The sequence below is a fragment of the Oncorhynchus masou genome, unplaced genomic scaffold (genome assembly GCF_036934945.1).
Source record: "Oncorhynchus masou masou isolate Uvic2021 unplaced genomic scaffold, UVic_Omas_1.1 unplaced_scaffold_6482, whole genome shotgun sequence".
Taxonomy (NCBI): Eukaryota; Metazoa; Chordata; class Actinopteri; order Salmoniformes; family Salmonidae; genus Oncorhynchus; species Oncorhynchus masou.
In genome coordinates, this window is record NW_027012920.1 from 854 (window position 1) to 17791 (window position 16938).

The window sequence follows — 16938 nt, forward strand, 5'->3', positions numbered from 1 at the left end:
CCTACCGAAGCCCTTCCTGTTCGGGTGGCACTCGGAGGTCGGTTGTAGTCACCGGCCTACTAGCTGCCACTGATCCTTTTTCTCCCCCTTGTCTGTTTATTAGTTATACCTATGTTTAGTTATGTATTAGTTAGGTTAATTGGTTGGGCTTTATTAGCCAGCCGGCCCGCCTGCTGGGTGTGCGGGATTGTTTTATGTGTACTCTTGTGCACGCCTGTAAGTCACGGTTTTGCGTGTACGTGTGTTGTTCGGCACTTTCGTTCCCCTGTGTTTTGGGGCATTTGTTTGAGTGGCTTCGTTTTCACCTGTGTGGTGAATAAAGAAGTATCGCTACTCTGAACTCTCTGTTTCCTGCGTCTGACTTCTTTCTCCACTACACCCCGGGCATTACAGTTCTCTTATGCTCTTATTCTACCCAGGCTACCAGGACCACTGAATGGCTGTTCAGATTGGACAGTTCTGTCTTGTCTAGTGTTTCTGTAACAGTTGTTTTCTCTGTCACAATGTGCCTGTTAAACTAAATACACAAAACCGGAATTGTCCCCCTTTTTTTATTTCATAGATAATAACGGATATTTGAATGATATATTGACCGCCGAACTGGAAATGTCCCCGGTTTTAATTTCAGAAATATGGTCACCTTATTGTAAATGTGCTAAAATAATGGATTGTCTGGTGGACCTCAGATGTCTTCAAAAGAGAGAGTTACTGGAATTTGCCATGATCATTTTTAGATTGCTGAGGTGTTGTTTTATAACTCAAGTGAAACAAGTCATTTAGGTTTACACAGGCAGCCCAATTCTGATCTTTGTTCCACTAATTGGTGGAGCTGATCTGATTGGTCAAAAGACCAATTAGTGAAGAAAAATTCAGAATAGGGCTGCCTATGTAAATGCTGGCAAACATATTACATATGTACGGTACACTCACATGGAGTATTTGAAAACAAGAACATGATCAAATGAAATGTTTGGTGGTTTATCTTACAGTGAACGTTGGAGGAGAAGTAGATTGTGCAACCATAGACAGTCCAATGTACTTGATTGTGTCAGTTTCTGTTGAAAGGGGAAAGGCAGGCGTGCAGAATCAACTAGTATTTCTCATTTTCAAGATCCTGTTGACATTTCAACAATATTTTAATACTCGATTAGCCATGGTTACCGTGAATAGGTGTTACATGTTCTTATAATTATTCATGTTCTTATAATTAACCACCTTTCTAAATTGCAGTCCAGTAAGTACAGTATAGTGTATCATCAACATCCATCTCTACCTTGAGGAGTGTAACAGTCTGTACAGTTTGTTCGGTCTTGAGCACATCTACAGATTCCACCAGATCCATTCTTCTGATATGGCGCACTGACCATTACCCTGTGGGTGAGAAATAACAGTATAGATTGGTCGATTTAGATGAGCCTGTGTCACTACTATATATATATATATATATATATATATATATATATATACTCAGTTTATTAGGTACACCCATCTAGTGCTGGGTCAGACCCCCTTTACCTCCAGAACAGCCTGAATTGTTCAGGGCATGGATTCTACAAGGTGTCAGAAACGTTTGTCACTCAATTGGTACCATGGGACCTGACGTGTGCCAGGAAAACATTCCCCACACCAGTACACCACCTCCACCAGCCTGTACCGGTTATACCAGGCAGGACGGATCCATGGACCTATGCTGCTTACGCCAAATCCTGATTCTGCCATCAGCATGATCACCAACACTGGACAATTGAAGAGTGCAAAAACATTGCCTGGTCCCATGAATCCTGGTTCATGGGACCACTGGGGAGCCACTTCTTTTACCAAATAGGGCCATCTTGTAGAAAATAGTAAAAATAAAGAAAACCCCTTGAATGAGTTGGTGTGTCCAAACTTTTGACTGGTACTGTATATAGTTGTCACGAGTCCGACTGAGGGTGGTTTCCCTTCCCGGTCGGGTGGCGCTCGGCGGTCGTCGTCACCGGCCTATTAGCTGCCACTGATTGTCTTTCCTCCCCTCCTTGTATGTTTATTGGTAGCACCTGTGTGTGATGATTAGTTTGTCTTTATTAGACAGCCGGCCTGCCTGGTTGTTGTGCGGGATTATTCTTTGTAACCTTCGGCTCTGTAGCAGAGGAACGTGTTAGTTCCTGGTCGTGCATTTTTCAGTAGTCATTTTGTCATTCTCTGTGTTTTGGGGCCGTGATTATTGTTAGCACCTTGTGGTGCGTTGGTGCAATTCAAGAGCACAGCATTGTACTCTCTGTCTCCTGCGTTTGACTCCACACCCACGACACCCGGAGTATTACAATAGTGCATGTTTGCAGACATTTCCTCAAGTGTGTAATACTGTTTGAAGATGAAGTTTGTAACATAATGCTTGACATTTTTCACTAATATGATAACAGTAACACTTGCCCTTTCTCCTTGCCAGATATGAATTGCAGGACTTTGTATCCAAAGAAATCCTGTTTCTCCCCTTTGTAGAGTTTTGGGTTTGCTTCATCGATGTTGAAAGCCATTGAAGAGACAGCTGGCAAAGAAGGGTAGAGAAGCACAATCAGATGATTAGCTAGGTGTCCATCCAATTGGTGACAGATTAGAATATTCTAAAATGTCCATAAAAACAACATGCACTCTTTCTCACCAGAGATTGAATTGACGTGTTGAGGATTAAAGTGTGTGCGTACTGAGGTAGTGCACATGGAAAAGCTAGATTATTTTTATTTGTCAAATGGCAGCCAAGCATTGATGATCGTGTCACCAGAATAAGACCCTCGATATTTATTGGAAATTATCATCAAGCTCATCATCTTGCACTTTCACCACCCTGTGAAGTCCCCCCCTATCCCCTCGAATATTGATTTTTTTTTATTCTCAAAATAAGTGACCAAACTATATTGCTATTCCTGGGACTAGCATTGAGCTAGCCAACTCATACAAGAGCTATTAGGAATAGAGAGAGGAGAGGGGAAGAGAGGCCAGTGGAGATGATGCCAGGGGATATGTGTGAATTGTGCAGGACAGGAACAATGAAGATTGAGAGATGTGTAAATTAGAAATGAGGGTAATTCATATATTAATCTATAATTTGTATTTCTATGCTGCCATACCACCTGACCTGTGCTATGCAAGACAGAGGCAAATAATATCCACCAGAGACCGATTTAAATATCATCATATAGGCCTTCATAATAAAGGCCTACTATCACATTTTTAATTGAATTGAATCTATTTTGGGTAACAGACATGTACAACAAAATGTACAATGTGAACCCAGAGGATGTCACTTGAAAGTATTCATTAAAAAGTTTTTTTTCCAAAGTGGTCCTCGATGGTGAAAACCCTAACACATATAAGGATTAAAAGGCAAGACAAAATTACAAACGACCATAAATACATTCATTTATATTGACAACCTAAAAACTGGCACTATTCACTGCACTTTTCCCTAACCGTAAAAATGAATCATATTCATTTGACATAAAAAACAATCTATTCAAATGCACCTGCCCAGCAGTAGGGGGCACAAGGAACAGTGGAGTGGTTTCTCTGACTTCAACAACCTTGTCCAAATAAAAACCTTTGCCTGCTTTTTAAAGCTATTTCTGCGTTTTCTTTGCTTGATCTCCAAGGGGAAGCTCTTCCATAGACAAATGCGTGAATAGAAACACGTACTCTTCGCAGTACTGTTTACTCTTGGGATTCTACAATTACTCTGGTATTGTAACTGTGTTGGTTATTGACCATATCAATGTGTTTTTTCATATAACCTGGGGCACATTCCTTTAAGATGTCAAACATATGATTAAGTTTAAGTTTGTCTGCTCTGGACTCCAAAGGCAACAAGCCCACCTCCCGAAACTCCTGTACCCCTATGTGGGTCCTAGCGGGGACATTCAGCATATACCTGATAAGCTTATTTTGCATGAACGGCATTCTCTTTTTCAGCTTTTTTGATAGCCCACTATACCAAGGCGAGCAGGCATAATCAAAATGATATGAAAATCAAGATTGAGACAAGCAGTTTCTTAACTTTGATGTTAAAATATCTAGTGTTACGATATAAACATTTCAATTTGTTCACCATTTTAGAAATAATTTTGGCAGCAATCAAGTCTCCAGAAAGGGATTGATCTAGGGACACAGCAATATAAGTTACACTTGTTTTAGATCCATGCCTGCATAGTTTATCTTTATCTTGTCAGCCCTAAGCAATCTGTCATAAGAGACCGAAACCACCGCTACATCCTTTAGACAAATGCATTCATCAGGAGAATATCTTGGTCCACAGTGTCAAACACTTTCTGTAAGTCTAACATGACCATACCTGTATAGTTCCCCTTCTCACTTTCCTGCTTTAATGTGGTCAAAAAGGTGGATAAGGCAAGTATCAGTGGAATGAGCTTTCGTAAAGCCAGATTGGAGTTCATAAAGAAGTTCTTGAGAAGGTATCCCTCAAGTTGATTAAAAACTCATCTCAACAACTTTGGATAAGGTGCTGAGGATCGACACTGGCCTGTAGTTTCCTCCATTTGTTTTACTGCTCTTCCTGTGGAGCGGAACCACCCGGGCTGTTTTGAGATCATTGGGAAATGTACCACTACTAATAGAAAGGTTTACAATATGCGTTATCATTATAGCTGTGATACAAGCACAATCCTTTATGAATCTTGCAGGAAGGTTTTCAGCCCAGTTGCTTTGTTTGTGCTCATCAAGCATAGTAGATTGGAAACGTTGTTGTCTGTTACCATGCACAGCTCAAACAAATCATTTGTGATCCCTTTGCTCTGGTAAGTTCTTAATGAAAGACTGACCATAGTGTCCAGAGCAGGTCGGTAACTTCTTAACCTGAGATGATGCTATCGTGGTAATAGTATAACAATGTGTTAAAATAACGTTCAACCTTTGCCTGGTGCTCGCATAAAACATCATCAATATCCAATCTTGTTGTCGACTTTTCCTTCTCAATTTGGCCAAATACCGATCCCTTTTCCTTATGAGGCCTAAGATCTCAGGAAGTGATCCATTTCCCTGACCACTGTTTGATTTTAATTTGTTTCATCGGAGCCATAGAGTCGAGTGCAGACAGAAACAACCTTCATCATCACAGTTCAGTACATAAGACCAATCCAACATTCCAAGTACTTCTACAAAACTTTCCTTTGATTATAGACCGTACCTTCCTGTAGTTATTACCTGGCTCAAGTAGCATTTTGGATTTCTTACAGGTACAGTAGGTTACCATATGATCACTAAAACCAATATTTAAGACTCCTGCCTGTCAGACGTTCTCTTGTTCTGATACAATAATCGAATCCAAAGTTGATTTACTGTCAATACACAATGAATTGTAGAATAAATCAGAAACGCCAAACAAAGCTTCTGCCTAAAGCCATAATCCGCGGTTTGGAGAAGGTTTTTTCGGTCCAGACATCCCTTGCATCAATACATGTGCTTCTAATGATAGGCATAGCTGTCTCTCTCTCCCCCTTCAAACTTTCCTTGTCAATTCATTTGGTAGGCTACATTGTTTTAGCATTATCCAAGGCCTAGGCTTTTAATAGCCAACGTTTTTAGGAAAAGAGAAATGTGATTTGCTGTTGTGTGTTTGAAATGCACTGATGGCTTTAAATGGTGGGTCCTTTTGACGGATATGTGTGTGAGTTTGCTTATTCTCTCTATGTCCATTCAAAAATATCCATAAAGTCAATTAATTTGTTTCTGTTGTTGAGCATTGTGATGAGACTGTAGTTATCAATTTGGCAGAGTGCTTGGCCTCTGGCCATGGTCCTGATATTGTCACTCCTACAGCGGAGACGCACAAAACAGCTAAGTGCTGGGCTGCACATCGTCTGGATAACCCAGGTTAGCCTATTACATTTCGGCTAACAGTTGGTGAAAGACGTTTTTGCCCTGGCCCCCATAATTGGTTAGTCCAGCCCAAATAAATGTCTCTGGTCCAGTGTGTGTTGGAACCTTCATTGTTGGTGGAAGATTCGTTGCATATATTATATATAGCCTAACTACAAAGAGTGGCCTCCTTTGAAGAAAAAAATGACCTGCAGCTGATCATAGTCTGGCAACCAGTGCTGGTGTAAACAAGGTTCAGTCTCCGCAGAGTACGACCCTGCCTCACACAGGAAGCGGCGCAGGTCATAATCCAGGCACTTGTCATCTCCCGTCTGGATTACTGCAACTCGCTGTTGGCTGGGCTCCCTGCCTGTGCCATTAAACCCCTACAACTCATCCAGAACACCGCAGCCCGTCTGGTGTTCAACCTTCCCAAGTTCTCCCGTCATATGTGCACATGTGGAACAAACTCCCTCACGACGCCAGGACAGCGGAGTCAATCACCACCTTCCGGAGACACCCAAGGAATACCTAGGATAGGATAAAGTAATCCTTCTCACCCCCCCTTAAATGATTTAGATGAGAAGGTGCACAAATGTATTTTGAGGAATCATAATTTCAACATTTTTGAATAAACATGGGTGTGCTTGGTGTGTTCAGCCAGAACTGCCCCCAAAAAGGTAATGCATCTTCAACATTGTAAATAACGTCTTTATGACTTTTTCACTACGGAAAATGTGTCCAATAGTTAATGCTCATCATTGACTGTCTCAAAAACATGAATGCGTTATAAAGTGTTATCTAGGTTTAAAAGATGAAGTGACCTATGGTTCCAACCAACTATTGCCTCAAAACCCCAAAAGTTTTTGGTGGAAGTGGGTTATCGTTATTGACGTAAAACCACAAATAAAGATAGGACTAGTTCTGTAAATTAAATTTAGTGCATTAGATTTGATTGGGATCCCCATTAGTCTACACTAATGGATATATTTGGCATCTTCCTTTGACATAAAAGATCCCTGTGCAAGTTAAGCATCCATTTTGAAAATATATCCTCCGCTACTTCAACTATACTTATTGATTACAATCGTGTGAACGGTTCAACATACTTGAGTATTTCACACTCAGGAATCTCTCCCCAAAAATAAAATGCAATTTAAAATATATAGTACTGAAAGTAATTTACTTGTTTTTACTATTTGAGCTGATGATGTTTTGTACAACACCTTTAATATGTAATTGAATATTAAGCAGAGTGAAATCCTGATAGTCAGCACTTACCCATGGCTGCCATGCAGGTGAGCAGGCAGAGGGGTCCTTGCCTGGACATCTTCCCTTCTCCTTCACTTTGTTCACTAACATGCAGTGAGGAAAATATTGCAACAATCAACCTTTGAAAAATTAAACTTACTCGTCTTCCTGCATTTTGTTTCCTGTATGCCTCTTCTTATGTGAGGCGTCTCCACCCCCAAAAGTAGCTGTGGTAGTTCACTATCATTTGGGTGAGAATTGCCTTCAGAAAGTATTTACATCCCATGACTTTTTTCACATTTTGTTGAACATTTTGCCTGACAATTTATTAAAATCATTTTTTTACTGGCATACACACAATACCCCATAATGAGTACAGTTACATGCACATTTGATTATTGTGGATATTCAGATTAAGATAATAGTTAAAACATTTCATTAAATAATTTACATGCTTTGCAAGAATAACAATTTGCTTAATAATCCTGTTAAATGGATCCATCTGAAATTAGGCTACCTTATGGCATTCTGATACATGCAGAAAATCACCAATCAAAATAAACATTCTTCCACGGCGACCATGTTATTTTTGGGATGCATATTTGATTATGAATTCGAACATATAAAGTTCATGTGAAAATGTATTAAAAATGAAAAGCTGAAATGTCGTGAGTCAGTAAGGATTCAACCCCTTGTTGTGGCAAGCCAAAATGTGCTTTAAAATGTGCTTAACAAGTCACGCTGGATAAGAGCGTCTGCTAAATGACTTAAATGTAAATGTAAATAATAAGTTGCATGGAATAATAGTGTTCAACATGATTTTTGAGTGACTATCTCATCTCTGTACCCCACACATACAATTATCTGTAGCAGTTCATTTCGAACACAGATTCAACCACCAGGGAGGTTTTACAATGCCTCACAAAGAAGGCAACCTATTGGTAGATGGGTCAAATCAAAATGAAAAGCAGATACTAAATAACCCTTTGAGCACGGTGAAGTTATTAATTACACTTTGGATGGTGAATCAATACACCCAGTCACTACAAAGATGCAAGGGTCAATCCTAACTCATTTGCCGGAGGAGAAGGAAACCTCTCAGGGATTTCACCACAACTTTAAAACAGTTACAAAACATGCACTCTGTTTGCAACACGGCACTAAATTAATACTGCGAAATAGGTGGCAAATCAATTAAGTTTTTGTCCTGAATACAATGTGTTAAATTTTGGGCAAATACAATACAACACTATCCTGAGTACCACTCTCCATATTTTCAAGCGTAGTGGTGGCTGCATCATGTTATGGGTATGTTTGTAATCATTAAGGTCTGGGGAGTTTTTCAGGATAAAACTATTTACAAATTGGAGCAAGTCCAGGCAAAACATACAGACTGAAGTCTGTGACTTCTGTATTCTTTGTGTAATCCAGACACTTTTAAGTATATTCTATTCCCTGTCATTCCTAGGCTTTTGGTAGCATTATTGAGATAACAATACGTTTTCTCTTATAGGTTAAGCAGCCTGTAGACGATAAAATTTGATCAAAAGTGATCTGGCCATGGAATGAAACCCCCATCCTACCCAACATTTGATTACTGAACTTTACTCAGAATGTTCTCTTTACCTGTTGCTACTTGTGGTAAGTTTCATCATAATAACAGTACAAAAAAAGTATAGACTCTAAACCAGCTTGGAAGATGGCGCCGGAGAGGATGGCAGCCGTTTCATGGTCTCTTAACCAACCATAGTATTTGTGTAACGGGTTTCTTCCAACTCCTCCTCTGACGAAGAGGTGGAACAAGGATCGGACCAAAATGCAGCGTGGTTCGTTAGATACATCTTTAATGATGAAGAAAACACGAACAATACAAAACAACAAACGTCGAAAACCGAAACAGCCCTGACTGGTGCAACAAACACAGAGACAGGAACAATCACCCACAAACACACAGTGAAACCCAGGCTACCTAAATATGGTTCCCAATCAGAGACAACGATAATCACCTGACTCTGATTGAGAACCGCCTCAGGCAGCCATAGACTAATCTATACTCCCCACACAACCCCAAGACGAAACACACTACAAATAAACCCATGTCACACCCTGGCCTGACCCAATAAATGAAGATAACATAATAAATATAGACCAGGGCGTGACAGAACCCCCCCCTAAGGTGCGGACTCCCCGACGCACATCAAAACAATAGGGAGGGTCCGGGTGGGCGTCTGTCCATGGTGGCGGCTCCAGCTCGGGACGTGGAACCCACTCTATGAATGTCTTAGTCCCCCCTCCTCGCGTCCTAGGATTGTCCACCCTTGCCGCCGACCATGGCCTAGTAGTACTCACCCAGAACCCCACTGGACTGAGGGGCAGCTCGGGGCAGAGGGGCAGCTCGGGACAGAGGGGCAGCTCGGGACAGAGGGGCAGCTCGGGATAGAGGGGCAGCTCGGGACAGAGGGGCAGCTCGGGACAGATGGGCAGCTCAGGACAGAGGAAGCCCAGCACTGAGAGGATCCCAGCACTGAGAGGAAGCCCAGCCAGGGAGTTGAATCCGGCAGATCCTGGCTGGCTGGCAGTTCTGGCAGATCCTGGCTGACTGACGGATCTGGAAGAGTCTGGTTGACTAGCAGATCTGGAAGAGTCTGGTTGACTAGCAGATCTGGAAGAGTCTGGTTGACTAGCAGATCTGGAAGAGTCTGGTTGACTGGCAGATCTGGAAGAGTCTGGCTGACTGGCAGATCTGGAAGAGTCTGGCTGACTGGCAGATCTGGAAGAGTCTGGCTGACTGGCAGATCTGGAAGAGTCTGGCTGACTGGCAGATCTGGAAGAGTCTGGCTGACTGGCGGAACTGGAAGAGTCTGGCGGATCTGGAAGAGTCTGGCTGACTGGCGGATCCTGGCAGACTGACGGCTCTGGCTGCTCCACGCTGACTGGCAGCTCTGGCTGCTTCATGCTGACTGGCGGCTCTGGCTGCTCCATGCAGATTGACAGCTCTGGCGGCTTCTTGCAGACTGACAGCTCTGGCTGCTCCATGCAGACTAACAGCTCTGGCAGCTCCTTGCAGACTGGCAGCTCCTTGCAGACTGACAGCACCTTGCAGACTGGCAGCTCCTTGCAGACTGGCAGCTCCATGCAGACTGACAGCTCTGGCTGCTCCAAGCAGACTGACAGCTCTGGCTGCTCCATGCAGACTGACAGCTCTGGCTGCTCTATGCAGACTGACAGCTCTGGCTGCTCCATGCAGACTGGCAGCTCTGGCTGCGCTAAACGGGCATGAGACCCCGGCAACGCTGTAGAGGCGGAAGGCTCTGGCAGCGCTAAACAGGCGGGAGGCTCCAGCAGCACAGGAGAGGAGGAAGGCTCCGGCAGCGCTGGAGAGGCGAGGCGCACAGTATGGTCTGATGCGTGGTGCTGGCACTGGTGGTACTGGGCCGAGGACACGCACAGGAAGCCTGGTGCGGGGAGCTGCCACCGGGGGGCTGGTGTGTGGAGGTGGCACAGGATGGGCTAGACCGTGAAGGCGTACTGGAGATCTTGAGAGCAGTGTTGGCACAGGACGTGCAAGGCTAGGGATGTGCACAGGAGGCCTGGTGCGTGAGGCTGGCACCAACTTCACCAACTTCACGCACCTCAGGACGAGTATGGAGCGCTGACCCAGGTGCCATCAAATCCCTGACACGTTCCGTCGGGCGAATTCCATGCAAAAAGCACCAACACAGCAACTCCCACATTTCTCTCTCCTCCAATTTCCCCATTAACTCCTTCACAGTCTCTGCTTCGCTCACCTCCAACACCGGTTCTGGTCTCCTCCTTGGCTCCTCACGATAAACAGGGAGAGTTGGCTCAGGTCTGACTCCTGACTCTGCCACACTCTCCCTGAGACCCCCCCCCCAAGAAATATTTGGGGCTGACTCTCGGGCTTCCATCCGCGTCGCCGCGCTGCCTCCTCATACCAGCGTCTCTCAGCTCTCGCCGCCTCCAGTTCTTCCTTGGGACGGCGATATTCTCCAGGCTGTGCCCAGGGTCCTTTTCCGTCCAATATCTCCTCCCAAGTCCAGAAGTCCTGTGATCGCTGTTGCTGCCTTTGTTGCTTCTCCTGTGGCTCCTGCCTGTTGACACGTTGCTTGGTCCGTTTGTGGTGGGTGATTCTGTAACGGGTTTCTTCCAACTCCTCCTCTGACGAAGAGGTGGAACAAGGATCGGACCAAAATGCAGCGTGGTTCGCTAGATACGTCTTTAATGATGAAGAAAACACGAACAATACAAAACAACAATCGTCGAAAACCGAAACTGTACTGGTGCAACAAACACAGAGACAGGAACAATCACCCACAAACACACAGTGAAATCCAGGCTACCTAAATATGGTTCCCAATCAGAGACAACGATAATCACCTGACTCTGATTGAGAACCGCCTCAGGCAGCCATAGACTAATCTATACTCCCCACACAACCCCAAGACGAAACACACTACAAATAAACCCATGTCACACCCTGGCCTGACCCAATAAATGAAGATAACATAATAAATATAGACCAGGGCGTGACAATTTGGTTATTTTTTTCATATTTTTTGTAACTTATTTTGTACATAATGTTGCTTATACCGTCTCTTATGACCAAAAAGAGCTTCTGGACATCAGAACAGCAATTACTCACATTGAACTGGTCAAAGGATTTCTCTTTAATGAGTCGGACGAGAGGAATTTACTCCAGACACCCGAACAGACCATCATCACCGTCATTTGCAGGAGAAAGAGACGGAAAAGAGATTGCGGAAAGAGATCGGGGTGCCTTGTGAGGATCCGCCAACGAGTGGCTAATCTGCCCTTGCAATCCGTACTACTGGCCAACGCACAATCGCTGGGAAATAAATTGGATGAGCTAAATGCACGTATATCCTACCAACGGAACATTACAAACTGTAATATCTTAGTCGTATCTGAACGACGACATGATTAACATACAGCTGGCGGGTTACACACTGCATCGGCAGGATAAGGAAGTCTCGAGGTTTTGCTTGCCTGAGGTAGAGTATCTCATGAGAAGCTGTAGACCACACTATCTACCTACATACCACCACAGATCAATGCTGGCACTAAGTCCGCACTCAATGAGCTGTATACTGCCATAAGCAAACAGGAAAACGCTCATCCAGAGGCACGCTTCTAGTGGCCGGGGACTTTAATGCAGGGAAACTTAAATCTGTTTTACGTCATTTCTCTCAGTATGTGCAACCAGAGGGAAGAAATGTAATCCCCACACTGACTGTACATACATACCCCAACCAGAAGCCATCGGATTACAGGCAAAATCCACACTGAGATAAAGGGTAGAGCCGCCGCTTTTAAGGAGCGGGACTCTAACCCGGAAGCTTATAAGAAATCCCGCTATGCCCTCCGACTAACCATCAAACAGGCAAAGCGCCAATACAGGACTAAGATCGAATCATACTACACTGGCTCCGACACTCGTTGGATGTGGTAGGGCTCGCAAACTATTACAGACTACAAAGGGAAGCACAGCCGAGAGCTTCCCAATGACACAAGCCTACGAGATGAGCGAAATCACTTCTATGCATGAGAGCACCAGCTGTTCCAGACGATTGTTTGATCACGTTCTCCGCAGCTGATGTGAGTAAGACCTTTAAACAGGTCAACATTCACAACGCCGTGGGGCCAGACGGATTACCAGGACGTGTACTCTGAGCATGTACTGACCAACTGGTAAGTGTCTTCACTGACCTTTTCACCCTCTCCATGTTTCAAGCAGACCACCATAGTCCCTGTGCCCAAGAACACTAAGGTAACCTGCCTAAAGGACCTTCGACCCGTAGCACTCACGTCTGTAGTCATGAAGGGCTTTGAAAGGCTGATCATGGCTCACATCAACACCATTATCCCAGAAACACTAGACCCACTCCAATTTGCATACCACCCCAACAGATCTACAGATGATGCAATCTCTATTGCACTCCACACTGCCCTTTCCCACCTGGACAAAAGGAACACCTATTTGAGAATGCTATTCATTGACTACAGCTCAGCGTTCACACCATAGTGCCCTCAAAGCTCATCACTAAGCTAAGGACCCTGGGACTAAACACCTCCCACTGCAACTGGATCCTGGACTTCCCGACGAGCCACCCCCAGGTGGTAAGCGTAGGTAACAACACATCCGCCACGCTGATCCTTAACATGGGGGCCCCTCGGGGGTGCGTGCTCAGTCCTCTCCTGTACTCCCTGTTCACTCATGACTGAAATGCCAGGCACAACCTCAACACCATCATTAAGTTTGCAGATGACACAACAGTGGTAGGCCTGATCACCAACAATGACGAGCCAGCATATTGGGAGGAGGTCAGAGACCTGGCAGTGTGGTGCCAGGACAACCATCTCTCCCTCAATGTGATTAAGACTAAGGAGATGATTGTGGACTACAGGAAAAGGAGGAACGAGCACGCCCCCATTCTCATCGACGGGGCTGCAGTGGAGCAGGTTGAAAGCTTCAAGTTCCTTGGTGTCCACATCACCAACAAACTAACATGGTCCAAGCACACCAAGACAGTTGTGACGAGGGCACGACAAGAGATTTGAGAGATTTGGCATGGGAAGAGATTTGGCATGGGTCCTCAGATCCTCAAAAGGTTCTACAGCTGCACCATCAAGAGCATCCTGACTGGTTGCATCACTGCCTGGTATGGCAACTTCTAGGCCTCCGACCGCAAGAAACTACAGAGGGTCGTGCGAACGGCCCAGTACATCACTGGGGCCAAGCTCCCAGCCATCCAAGACTTCTATACCAGTCGGTGTCAGAGGAAGGCCCTTAAAATTGTCAAAGACTCCAGTCACCCTAGTCATAGACTGTTCTCTCTGCTACTGCACGGCAAGCGGTACCAGAATGCCAAGTCTGAAGTTGAAGTCGGAAGTTTACATACACCATAGCCAAGTACATTTAAACTCAGGTTTTCACAATTCCTGACATTTAATCCTAGTATAAATTCCCTGTCTTAGGCCAGTTAGGATCACCACTTTATTTTAAGAATGTGAAATGTCAGAATAATAGTAGAGAGAATAATTTATTTCAGCTTTTATTTTTTTCATCACATTCCCAGTGGGTCAGAAGTTTACATACTCTCAATTAGTATTTGGTAGCATTGCCTTTAAATTGTTTAACTTGGGTCAAACATTTCAGGTCGCCTTCCACAAGCTTCCCACAATAAGTTGGGTGAATTTTGGCCCATTCCTCCTGACAGAGCTGGTGTAACTGAGTCAGGTTTGTAGGCCTCCTTGCTCGCACACGCTTTTTCAGTTCTGACCACAAATTTTCTATAGGATTGAGGTCAGGGCTTTGTGATGGGCACTCCAATACCAAGACTTTATTGTACTTAAGCCATTTTGCCACAACTTTGGAAGTCTGCTTGGGGTCATTGTCCATTTGCATCTGCGACCAAGCTTTAACTTCATGACTGATGTCTTGAGATGTTGCTTCAATATATCCATATAATTTTCCTAACTCATGATGCCATCTATTTTGTGAAGTGCACCAGTCCCTCTTGCAGCAAAGCACCCCCACAACATGATGCTGCCACCCGCGTGCTTCACGGTTGGGATGGTGTTCTTCAGCTGGGTTGGGATGGTGTTGTTCCCCTTTTTCCTCCAAACATCATGATGGTTATTATGGCGAAACAGTTCTATTTTTGTTTCATCAAACCAGAGGACATTTCTCCAAAAAGTACAATCTTTGTCCTCATGTGCAGTTTCAAACCGTAGTCTGTCTTTTTTATGGCAGTTTTTGAGCAGTGGCTTCTCCCTTACTGAGTGGCCTTTCAGGTTATGTCGATAAAGGACTACTGTGAATATAGATACTTTTGTACCTGTTTCTTCCAGCATCTTCACAAGGTCCTTTGCTGTTGTTCTGGGATTGATTTGCATTTTTCGCACAAAAGTACGTTCATCTCTAAGAGACAGAACGCGTCTCCTTCCTGAGCTGTATGACTGCTGCGTGGTCCCATGGTGTTTATACTTGCGTAATAGTGTTTGTACAGATGAACGTGGTACCTTCAGGTGTTTGGAAATTGCTCCCAAGGATGAACCAGACTTGTGGACGTCTACAATTTATTTTTCTGAATTCTTGGCTGATTTCTTTTAATTTTCCCATGATGTCAAGCAAAGAGGCACTGAGTTTGAGGGTAGGCCTTGAAATTCATCCACAGGTACACCTCCAATTGACTCAAATTATGTCAATTAGCCTATCAGAAGCTTCTAAACCCATGACATAATTTTCTGGAATTTTCCAAGTTGTTTAAAAGCACAGTCAACTTAGTGTATGTTAACATCTGACCCACTGGAATTGTGATACAGTGAATTATAAGTTAAATAGTCTGTCTCTAAACAATTGTTGGAAAAATGACTTGTGTCATGCACAAAGTAGATGTCCTAACCGACATGCCAAAACTAAAGTTTATTAACAAGACATTTGTGGAGCGGTTGAAAAACTAGATTTAATGACTCCAACATAAGTGTATGTAAATTTCCGACTTCAACTGTAGGTCCAAAAAGCTTCTAAACAGCTTCTAGTCCCAAGCCATAAGACTCCTGAACACCATATCAAATGGCTACCCAGACTGTTTGCATTGCATTGTTACTTTTATTTCTTAACAGTATATATATATTTTTTAACTGCATTGTTGGTTAGGGGCTCATAAGTAAGAATTTCAAGGTCTACACTTGTTGTATTCAGCGCATGTGACTAATACAATTTAATTTGATATCTTTACTTAGCAACAGCTAATGTTACTGATGAATAGCCAGCCTAGTCTGTCTCGGTGTGCATTGTTTGGGGATTTTACGTTATATGAGGCATACAGCTCACAAAAAGGTTTAGATGTTTTTTGATAGAATTAATCAACACTAATCATGTTCACTGAATTTGATTAAAGCAGAAAGTAGCATACTAAAACACTTAGCCAGTAAACTAGTAACAACTTACCCTTTCTCTCGTCCTCCACTCCCGCCGACTATATTTCCTGTTATTCGATGAGTGAACAATGGAGTGTTATTACAGTCAACTGGCCCATATTCCCATGAGGAAAATGTTATACACAAACAGCATGTATTGGTTTTCCCTCCTTATAGTAAGGTATATTATGTTCAGCCTTTTCAGGATTTGGCTGTTTAGTATTAAACGTTTGTTGATAGTTTTTGTTTCTTTTGCATGTTAATTGTTTTTTATGATCTGATCATTAATTTTTCTCAACTTAGTATTTACAGTAACTCAAAAGTACATTGGTGTGCAATTAACAAATACACCAGATCTTGAATATACAGTACTTCCCCTGTATACTCTACCCACTTAAAGTTTAACTGAAACAAGTAACTTGTACAACTGAAAATAAAGTTTTTCATGCCTTCAGAAAGTATCCACACCCATTTACTTTTTCCACGTGTTACAACCTGACTTTAAAATGGATTAAATTGAGATTTTGTTTCACTGACCTCCACACACCACCCATAATGTCAGTGAAAGTTTGTTTGTAGATGTATGTCTTTAGGCAATAACCATTCAACCCATTTGTTTTGGCAAGCCGAAATGATTTAAGGAGTATAAAATGTGCTTAACAAATCACATAATAAGTTGTATGGACCCCCCCCCCCCCCCCCCCCCCCACACACACACACACAATTATCTGTAAGACCACTTTATCGATTAGTGAATTTCAAGCACAGGTTCAACCACAGAGACCAGGGAGATTTTTCAGTGCCTCGCAAATAAGGGCACAGATTGGTAGATGTGTAAAAATGATTAAAGCAGACGCTGAATTTCCCTTGGTGAAG

The 16938-nt window shown here is 43.4% G+C and overlaps 1 long non-coding RNA gene across 1 annotated transcript; it reads right to left on the bottom strand.

Moving 5' to 3' along the window:
- Positions 1–971: 971 nt before the first annotated feature.
- Positions 972–16164, bottom strand: LOC135536669 (uncharacterized). Its single transcript, XR_010455047.1, has 5 exons — positions 16094–16164; positions 7129–7202; positions 2413–2527; positions 1274–1371; positions 972–1055 (listed from the first exon to the last, which is right to left on the bottom strand). It is a non-coding gene; the product is annotated as an uncharacterized LOC135536669 (long non-coding RNA).
- Between the last annotated feature and the right edge of the window lie 774 nt (positions 16165–16938).